The 11,150-nt window shown below is 41.8% G+C and overlaps 1 pseudogene; it reads left to right on the top strand.

Annotated features, from left to right (window-relative positions):
• The first annotated feature begins 9,032 nt into the window (after window positions 1-9,032).
• On the top strand, window positions 9,033-9,654 carry LOC101345433 (60S ribosomal protein L12 pseudogene; annotated as a pseudogene).
• Window positions 9,655-11,150: the final 1,496 nt, after the last annotated feature.

The raw sequence follows: 11,150 nt of genomic DNA, 5'->3' as shown, positions 1-11,150 counted from the left end.
AAGACTCACTATTCTTTATTATTATTATTAGTGTGGTAAATATATATGTAACAAAATATTTGCCTTATTTTTAACCACTTAAGTAGTTTTATGGATGAAGCATGGTTAATTTAATCAATCTCCTATTTATGATATTGCTAATCCTTCCATTTTTAGTTTTATTTTCTCTTTCAAACAACTAAAATAACTACCTTTATGCTTATACATTTATACCTTTAAGAAAATATTTCCCATAAATAAATTCCTAAAACTTCAGCACAATATCTATCATCAAGTTGTCCTCAAAGGTGCTTTGATTGAGTCTTGATGGGTGAGTGGATGCTGTCCAAGTAAACAAAGGCTTGTTTGCTGGAGGAAGGGCTGCTTTAGCGAGAGGTATTTTCTAGATCCTAGAAGCAATGTATGTAAACAGATGGAGATATGAGAGAGAAAGGCCTTAAGGCATGTCTGAACCCTGTAATGAGGGAAGGGGATCAGGAAAGATTCTAAGTTGCATATGCTCCCGGGTGCTAATGACTGAGACGATCTTAAAGGGTGTGCCTTCTCCAGTGTTATCGGTTCTATAGAGCAGTTGCAGCTGTCCACTGGCTAAGGATTTACCAAAGCACGGGACGCATACCACTTCAGGTATTAAAGATGATTTTCGGCGGTAGTATGAGGAGGACATGGCATTAACTATTACATGGTAAACAAATATAACCATGTCAGTAACCAATTAATCCTTTCAATTAGCTTATTGGAAATTTGTCTTGAACACCTCTCTAACACTTATTACCTGTTGCCTTCTAGTCGATTCCGACTCATAGCGACCTTATAGGACGGAGTAGAACTCCCGCATAGCGTTTCCTAAGCTGTAATCTCTACAGGAGCAGATTTCTGCATCATTCTCCTGCAGAGCCGCTGGTGGATTTGAACCGCAGACCTTTGTGTTTGCAGCTGAGTGCTTAAACCACTGCACCACCAGAGCTCCTCAACACTTACTAACCTCCCTTTTAAACAACAACAACAACAACAAAAGAGTACACCTCAGGCTTAGGATCTTCAGGAAGCAGAAGACTTAACTTCTACCATTGTTTTATTTCCATTGTATTTATTTTAGCATTACTTTCCATTTGTGGCAATCGATGCTGGCATACTGTTTCCTTTTTACACAAATTAAGAATGTAAGTCAATTTTAATGATGGAATTTTGAGAAACACCCAGCTAGACCGGGAGGAGAAGTCTGAGAAAAGGACATTTTCTAATTTCTCTAGGATCAGCCAATCCTAATGACTGCAAATTTGGTTTTACCACTAAAATCATTGAGTATAGCCAACTCTCTGCCTTGGTCTTGCTCGATGATTCCAAAAATTAAATCAGTCAAAAGTCCATGTGGTTCTCTAGGTGGAACGTGGAGCTCACCACATGGACGTGATTGCATTCAAACCCTCTTCTACCAGTGTTCCCGTGGCAGGGAACACAGCCTCAGATGAAGTCTGTCTGCACTCTGGCCGTTTCTGTAAAAAGTCCTTCCTGGACTAGGAAGAAAACAATTGGGGATGTTTTTGATCATTGGTGTTCTGAATCCAATTTGGGGATTCATTTACTGGATTCAAAGTGTTACACCCAGACTCAGTAAGAAGGTTTGCAGATTCATGTTTGTCAGTGCCCTTTGGAAACTAAACCCCAGAACAGTTTTATTGCAGCTATAGCACACACTCACAGCGCAAACATGTGGCAGATGCTTGAAATTTGGGAATCACGTCCAAAATTTCAGAAGCGTATCTTTTTGTACTTCAAGAGGGGGAGAGGAAGCCCAGAATTGGCCTGATTTGACTGGTTAATTTTTTTTTTTCCTGACTCCCATAAATGGAACTGCATATTTAGGAGTTTTATGTTCGTATAGTATTTATAGGTTGTCTATGATTCCTTGAGATTTTGAAGAGTTACAGCCCTGTACTCGACTTTCCAAGTTGCTTTATTTATTTATTTTTCCTTTACTGCCAAATCACAGACTGAAGTCTATCCTGGGAAACTGGTGGGGGTGAGATAGTTTTTAGGTCACAAGTTAAAAGATTCCTAATACTCGCAGACGTTCTATGTCTAGGAACGTTTGTTAATTTGATCCCCTCTCCCTCCACGTGTATCTTTAATCTCCCAACCAGCTGTCTCCCATAAAAAGATATTTCTGTTTTTAGTTACAAATCTGTTTAGAGATAAAACTCACTCATAAATACACAACCACATGCAAAGATTTTTTTTTCTGCTGACAGTATAGAAAATAACTCCAGATGAAAAATATTAAAGTTCGTTTAGAAATAGAAAATGCATTCTGCTTCCCTTGGTGGGGCACGTGTTTTATAAACGTTCAAGGTCTTTTCTCATCCTGGTGTGAACCACTCTCGGAGAGCACAGTCTTCCGTTACCTCTGTGATTTAGTGCTCTTTGAAACAGGCAAAATTGTTGGGTGCATTGCTAACTGAGGAATTAACTCCTTGCAAAGACAAGTTTTAGTCACATCAAAAAAAGCAAGCCCAGCTAAGAAATAGGTTCTTGTGCATTGATACCAGTATGTTCACCATTACTTGAAAGGTCAATTCATCTCCCTACTCTTATTTTTTTGTGTGTTGTTTACTCTGGAAAGAATTAAATGAGAGATTGTATTTGTCTCCTTTCTTCTGTTTCTTTCAAAACTTGTAAAGTGCTGGCCACAGAGTAGCAGATAAATGCTTAAATATATTTGTTTGCTGTTAACTGAATTGTTACAATCTTGATAGACAATAACTCATACAAAAAAGACGAATATTTAGATACTGATTCCTTCTCAATTCTTAGGAAACCATCTCCCCCAAGTATTCATCTCTAATTGGTTAAAAGGGAACTTTTCCAGTTTTTACTCTCCCATATTGGCCCTGGAAATCCTGGTGGTATAGTGGTTAAGAGCTACGGCTGCTAACCAAAAGGTTGGCAGTTCCAATCTACCAGGCGCTCCTTGGAAACTCTACGGGGCAGTTCTACTCTATCCTGTAGGGTCACTATGAGTCGGGTTTGGTATTGGCTCTTGTTGTCTGAGTAAACTCACAAAAGCTGTGCCATGCTTCCTGTTGAAGCTCATTGTGTAACAGCAGATACATTTAATTGAGGCCATACATTGAACAAGGACAAATGAAAACAGATTATCACCCATACTTCAACCATGTAAAGTAGCCATCCTTAGCTCTATTTTACAGGTAAGAAAAGTAAGGCACTTAGAGGGAACCTAAAGTAACTCAAGTTCGTAAGACAGACTCCAGGCCTGTTTGACTCCAAGTCATAAGATACCCCATTATAAGATGCTGTGTCATCCAAACCAGAGAATGGAAGGGGCAACTTTTAGTGAGCCCTCCTGGTGGTGCTCACTTTACTTACTTTCTCTTACTCTAACCTAATTAAAGTCCTGTAAGATCACTACTGTTGTTGTGTGCCATGGAGTCGATTCTGACTCATAGCGACCCTATAGGACAGGGTAGAACTGCCCCATAAGTTTTCCAAGGCCACATCTTTCTCCCTCGGAGCTGCTGGTGGGCTTGAACTGCTGACCTTTTGGTTAACAGCAGAGCGCTTAACCATTGCACCACCAGAACTCCTTATGAGATTGCTATTAGCAACCCCATTTTAGAGCTAAGGAAATCTTGGTGAGATAAATTATGTAACTCATCCAAAGATTAACACATGGACACATGCATCAGAGAGCTCGTCATTTTGGGAAATGGTGTCTTCGGCTGATTTTTTAAAAATAGTCCAGGTACTCTGAGAAGCCTGATTTATCCATCCCAAGCTAAGGAATTATTTCATCAAGCATAAGTTCTCATCTTATTAATCAAAGATGCAGCGTGCTTGAAACATTAATCCTGGCTTTGGAATATATGCATGTAGAGCTGCCAATTCAAATCACCAACTTCCTTCCAAAAATATAGGCATGATCATGGTTGATGAAATATGTCAATAGAGACCACTTACACTCCCTGTACTCCAGCAGAAGTTCTGTCTTCTAGTCTTCTAATTTTGCAAATGGTAAAGCCAAGACCCTGGAGGGAAAGGCATTTGTTTAAAGCTTCCTTCATATTAAGTTCTTCATCTACCCAGATTTATAAGCCAGCAAACTAAAAATCTGCTCTTTCCCCCATTTCTTCCCACATACATTGATTTTTCCTTAGGCTCACCTTCTCAAATTAGGGACTGTTCTCCATCCTCACTGCACCTTCTCTGTTTAAATTGTACATGTGTGTGCATGTGTATTCATGCCCATTTGTGTGAACGTGTGTGTGCATGCATGCTTAGGAGGTAGTTTAAGATGTTCACATAAAGAAAAAATATATGTGTAATATTATATATATATTATACATACACAAACATATATATGCTTATATATGCATTATATATGTTTACATGTGAATTTTAGGAGTCTTCAGACTTGGTTGTGAACTGGACATATTTTCAGATTTAACTCTCTGTGACTACACTGAGATAATATCATCCACCTTGATGATACTAATGTCAGAGTCTCTGGGTGATGCAAATAGTTAATGCTCTCAGCTGCTAACCAAAAGATTGGGAGTTCGAGTCCACCCAGAAGTGCCTCAGAAGAAAGGCCTGGCAATCTACTTCTGAAAAGTCAGCCATCAAAAACCCTATGAAATACAGTTCTGCTTTGACACACACAGGGTCACCGTGAGTTGGAATTGACTCGGTAGCAACTAGAACACAAATATGAATTTTAAAATCTGGATTACTTCAACAACTTCATAACTGGAGTTTCGTTTACCAGTACTCATGTCTACAGTATCGTCTTTCCATCCTTCACAAAGCTGCTGGAGGGACATTTCATACTCTGTGCAGTATCTCCATGTCCACCCCATACCTCCTGGTTGTTTGTGGCTTACTAGAGTAAGAAGACCGCTGGAACATCCGGGCCCTCCAACATCTCTTGTCAACATGTTTCTCTGGCCTTGTTTCCCACCACCACCCCTTGTCCTTTCAAGCCTCGGCTACACTGAATTCATGAATGTTCTCTACACATCCCAGGTTCTTTGGCTGCCTCTGTAACGATTTGCTTAAGTGCCCTCTTCAAGGCAGTCAGGTCAAAAGCACGTTTCCTGATGCCCACTGAGTGCTGTTTGGTCCCCCGGGAAATATTAAAAATGGAAAATTCTGTTAGAAATCCTCTGTGTGCTCATCTGAATTGGGGCAGCCCAAGACCATTTGCCATTTCTAGACTTAGATGCTGCAAGTGAAAAATGAGCTGACAAACTTAAAACTCTTTGCAGAAACCACTGGGGAGAGGATCTGGCAGCTCAGCCAGCCAAGTTAATACCCGAGTTACAAGGTGTTCGTGAGCACCCTTTGCTGCAGGGCTCCGCTGTGAACAAAAGCTTCTGAATTGGGCCCGGGTGCCCAGCCTGCCACTACCTGACTGAGAGCAATGGGCTGCCCGATTCCTTAAGGCCCATCATCCACCAGCCCTGGGGAATCACTTTTTTCTATTTTAGTGATTAAAAATGCAGACATTGGGTCTTTCCCAAGTCATGAGAGAGAATAAGAACAAAGACTGGTAGCCAGACCTAGCTTAGCCTCAAATTTGCTTTGCTTCACAAGCAAAAATTCCTGTGACATCGCTTTGTGGTAGTAGATCAAACTTTGGGTTTCTTATAATAAGTGATTACCATCATGAATGATAGAACACAACAAAAAATAGCATTGATTATACTTCATAAACTGGGCATTTTACATACATTATCTCACTTATCTCTAGTCTTTTTAAAAGCATGCTTAGCGTTTTCAGTTGAGGAAACTGGTGGTTAGAGGGTATGCATAATTTACTCAAGGATACTCAGCTGGTTGGAGTCCCTGGGAGGTGTAAGCGGTTAACACGGCTGCTAACCGAAAGGTTGGAGGGTCAAGTCCACCCAGAGGCACCTCAGAAGAAAGATCTGGTGATCTTCTTCTGAAACATCAGCCACTGAAAACCCTATGGGGGAGCACAGTTCTACTCTGACATGTCTAGAGTCACCATGAGTCAGAACCGAATCAGTGGCAACTGGCTTTATACGGTTGGTCAGTGGTACAGGCGGGATTTGAGCCCAAGTTAGTGTGACCCATGCTTAGCCCACATTCTTTCCACTACACTGATCTTTCTGCCTCTATTGGAGCTTCCTATAACAAATTTGCAGCCTGAAAGTTTTGTGCTTGCAGATCAGGGAGGCCAAAACATGAGTATTCCAACAACCGTAGATGTAATGTAGCCCTGGCTATCCTAGGAGGCCATGGACAGCCTCTCTGGTGTTCAGGTTTCTCATCTAGACTGGCTTGTAAAGCATATGGTTTCATTCTTTAATGGAACTCACCTGAACTGCCTTCCAATGACTTGCCAGGGAGTAAAATCTTAAACATAGCGGTGATGTGCAATATCTTTCAAAGGTTTGGCAGAGAGAAACAATATTCTTGGAATATAGCCTGGAGTACATGGAGTCCATCCATTCCTCTGAGGACTCTAAATCAACCTTGGAATAATCCAGACCATCAGCCATCAGCTATGTACCTGCAGAGTATCACACTGTGTACACCCATCATCATGTCATGCTCAGGAAACCTTCCCTTGGCCTGTGCTGAGGGGGGTGAATGAAGGGAAAGAGCCATGCCAACAACCCGATTACTGGGTTTGCAGTTAGGGTGATGTAATGATTAAAGTTACGTGTCAACTTGGCTGGGCCATGATTCTCAATGGTTTGGCAGTTATGTAGTAATGTAGTTTGGCAGTTACGTAATGATGTAGTTTGGCAGTTGTGAAATGATGTAGTCATCCTCAATGATGTGATCTGATGTGATCAACCAATCAGTTGTTAGGGGAGTTTCCTCAGGGGTGTGGCCTCCACACCAATGCATACATAGGTGTATATATATGGGCATGGGCATTCTGGCAAAGCTTGCCTGCTTGCTCTGGATCCTGCATCCGGCCTATCATCATCAGACCTCCAGTTCTTGGGACTTGTGCCAGCTGCCTGCCATCTTACCTGCCAATCTTGGATTCATCAGCCTCCACAGCCCATGAGCAGGCAGACTGTACTCTGACCTGCTGATCTTGGGTTTGTCAGCCCCTGCAGCTAGGTGAGTCAGGAGAAACCTCCAGCCTGATGCCTGACCACAGACTTGGGAGTTGCCAGCCTCTACAACCACATGAGCCATTTCCTGGAGATAAATCTCTCTCTCTCTATGTAGATATATATGTATACGCCTCACTGGTTTTTCTTCTCTAGAGAACCCAGCCTAAGACAGGTGATATCAGTGACTTGTTTTGTCACTTTTGGCTGACCAGGATGTTTGGGTCATATGCATATAATAATCCTGAACATTGATTTCTTGCAATTTACAGGTAATGCTGTTGTTGTTATTGTTAGGCGTCACATGAAGACCGCAAGTTACACAACTGATGCTTCTTTTGTTTTTAAATTTGTTGATGGAAAGTTAGAGTTAAATTTGAGCTCCAACCTTAGCAAGTGTATGCAACCTTATTCCATTAAAAGTAAGTGGTCACCCTTTGTCCCAAGTTATGTGCTAGGCCCTAAGGATAAGTCAATGCACAAAAACAAACATGGATTGGATTCTAGAGGATTCACATATCACACTCATGAATGTATAGTTACCAGCTGAGATAAGTGTTGTAAAGGAAAGGAACTTGGCTATGTGTGTATAAAACAAAGAAACCTGATTTAAACTAGGGAACTTTCCTGAGAAAATGACACATGAGTTGAGCTAACTGGAAAAGCAAGGTGTTGGAAATGGTGGTGGGGCAAGAGTTGTGCTCAGCCTTTAATGTGGCAAGAAAACAGCATGTGCAAATGGCCTGCAGCAGAAGGGAGTATATCTCAGTTTAGAAACTGGGTGAAGGCGACTGTAGTTGGAACTTGGAGGCTAAGGAGAGAGTCTTGATAAATGGCCCTAAAGAGGAAGGTAGAGCCAGAACATTGCGGCCTTGTAAGTCAGGGAAAATACTGTCTTTATCCTTAGAGTATATATTATAATGGGAAACCATAAAAGCGGTTGTTCTCAAATTGTGGTCCCAAGACCAGCAGCATCAGCCTCACCTGGGATCTTTTAAGAAAGGCATATTCTCAGGCCTCACCCTAGACCTACCAAATCAAAAGCTCTGGTGGAGCGGCCCAGCAAGGTGAATTTTAATAAGCCCTCCAGGACATTCTGATGGTGCATGCTGACCTCAGAGGATCACTGGAGTAGAGGGTGTTAGGCAGGGGATGGGGCACAGTGTGTGGTGGGGCAGGGGGAGAGAAGGGTTGGCATGTTAAAATTGGTATAATGATCAGACCACTCAGGCTAACAGCTTCAGGTAGACTGGAGGTGTCCTGGGGGCCTCAGGGAGTCCTAGGGAGAATGGATGGTGACATGGAATCATTTTTAGCTTTGTTTTATGGACCTGTCCTTGTTTTTCCTTTGCCTCATTTTCTTTACCTACTTTTGATTTATGTTTCCTTTATATTGCTGGTTACGTTTAAGCTTTCCTTAAATATGTTTTGGAACAAGGTAGGAGGTAATAAACACATGAATATTTTTAATTAACAAAGGGCAGTTATGCATTTGTGAAAGATCCTCTCCCACCTGGGGTTATCAGTCCACGCATAGGACTGTAGTTGGAGTTAGAGCTTGGAGGCTGAGGAGAGTGTGCTGCTAAATGGTCCTACAGAGGAAGGCCATTTCAAGGGCACACTGATAAGAGAGGGGTCACCTACTGGATTTGCAAATGTTGTCCCCCCTAACCAAATCCAAGTCACTGCAATGGAACATACCGTGACCTTACCAAATTAAATTATGATATCAAAGTTAGTTACCTGAAACTCTAATTTTAAAAATGGAGTCTTTCCTAGTTTATTCTTGCTCTGGCTCATTTGAATGTAATGGGCTTTTTCCTTGTTTTTAACCAGAATCTAGGATATAAATGTTCTGAACTGAGCAGATTTTAGAAAAGAAAACACCTGATGATGTGGAAGGAGATAAGAGGGATGGTTACTGTGAAATTAAATTGAAAGTGAGGAGTCTCTTGGCTTCTGGCTCGGAGGAGCGCTAGGTGCAATTTTCTTTGGTCGTCCTGCATCTGGGTTCATCCGACACCAGCCATCTCTGCCATGCTGCCCAAGTTTGACCCCAGTGAGATCAAAGTCATGTACCTGAAGTGCAGTGGTTGGGAACGTCAGTGCCACGTCTGCTGTGACCTGAAGATCGGCCCCCTGGGTCTGTCTCCACAAAAGGTTGGGGATGACATTGCTAAGGCAACTGGTGACTGGAAGGGACTAAGGATTATGGTGAAACTGACCATTCAGAACAGACAGGCCCATTGAGGCGGTGCCTTCTGCCTCTGCCCGATCATCAAAGCCTTCAAGGAAGCACCCGGAGACAGAAAGAAGCAGAAAAATATTAAACACGGTGCAAATATCACTTGTGATGAGATTGTCAGCATTGCCCGTCAGATACAACACCGATCTTTAGCCAGAGAACTCTCTGAACTATGAAAGAGCTTACTGTTAAAGAGAGACTCCCCAGTCTGTGGGCTGCAATGTTGTTGGCTGCCACCCTCGTGACATCATAGATGACATCAACAGTGGTGCTGTGGAATGCGCAGCTAGCTAATAACTACAAAAGAATATTTCAATATAGGATCATTTGATTAAAAAAAAAAGGAAGTGGTCTAGGTGAGAATGTGTCAGGTCCTTCAGGCTGGTTGTATTGAGAACACTTGTTCTGTATGCTGATACCTGAGCCCTGTCTCCAGCTGTGTTATTTAGCTAGCTTATGGTATGGCCCAGAGTCCCTGGGTGGTGCAAATGATTAAGCACTTGGCTGCTAACTGAAAGGCTGGAGGTTCAAGTCCAGCCAGAGGTGCCTTGGAAGAAAGGCCTGACCATCTACTTCCGAAAAACCAGCCATGGAAAACAGTAGGGAGCACCGTTCTACTCTGACACACAGGGAGTTCCCATGAGTCAGAATCAATTACATGGCAACTGGTTTGGTTTTTTGGTTACGGTATAGCCCAGGCATTAGTATTTTTAAATCCCCTTTACCAGCTGATTCTAATGTTGATTCAGGGTTGAGAACAACCACACTAACTGATATCTCAGAAAAGGTCAGGACACAACTTGTGATCATACAATGTGGTTTGAAATTAACTTGTTCACAGAGTTATATGCCCAGACAGTGGCCTGGCAAAGTTAGCATTCTAGAGGGAAAGCCTTGAACCTGAATTCAAAGGCCCTGTTTCTGTATGGAGTTTAAAATCCGTCCACATCAGAATGTCACGGGTGTGCCCCTTTGGGAGGCCTGGAAATAATGTTTTTATAAAGAAGTGGTTGGGGTTTCTCAGTGAGGCTCACCCATATCAGAGTCATCTAGAGATAGTTATTAAAGAAGTAAATATCTTGGACTCACCTCAGAAGTACAGAATCATAATTTTTTAAGTAGAGCCTTGAGTACATTCCACAAGTGATTCTCACGCACTTCAAAGTCTTCACACAATGGTTATAATCTCCTGTGCATTCATTCATTCATTCAACAATATTTATCAAGCACCGATAGTGCTGGGAACTGTGCTTGGTGCTGGATATATAGTTGGGGATAAAACAGACTCAGTCCTACCTTCATGGATTTTTCAATCTAGTCTTTTGTCACCTTTCAGCCTCCTTTCCCAGTTTCATAGTCAGCTTGTACCTAAATCTGACTTACCCACTTTACTTTAACTTTAGCATTCTTTGTATACTAAATAAGATCTTAGATTTAATGGAGTCTCTGGCATGTTAAAAATGTTATCACATTATTCACCAAATCCCAAGTGATTCAATCTGTCAAGCCCTTATTCGTTTACTCCTTCACTTAACAATTCATTTATTTATTCACTTATTAACCCATTCATCCATCCGTCTATTCATGCATCCATTTATCAGTGCTGGCAAAGCCTTCATAATAAGATAAAATCATACTTGATTTGATTAATTTCCAGTCAATTAAATAAACTAAACACAGAATGTTTTCCTTCTTGTGAGGTTAAGCTGGATCTGCCTGCACAGAATCTGCGACTCTTTGGATCTCATATTGTTTAACGACTCAGTGGTCACATCCCAGGGGCAGAAATG

The sequence above is a fragment of the Trichechus manatus genome, unplaced genomic scaffold (genome assembly GCF_000243295.1).
Source record: "Trichechus manatus latirostris isolate Lorelei unplaced genomic scaffold, TriManLat1.0 scaffold00014, whole genome shotgun sequence".
NCBI lineage: Eukaryota > Metazoa > Chordata > Mammalia > Sirenia > Trichechidae > Trichechus > Trichechus manatus.
This window is presented reverse-complemented; position numbering and strand designations above follow the sequence as displayed.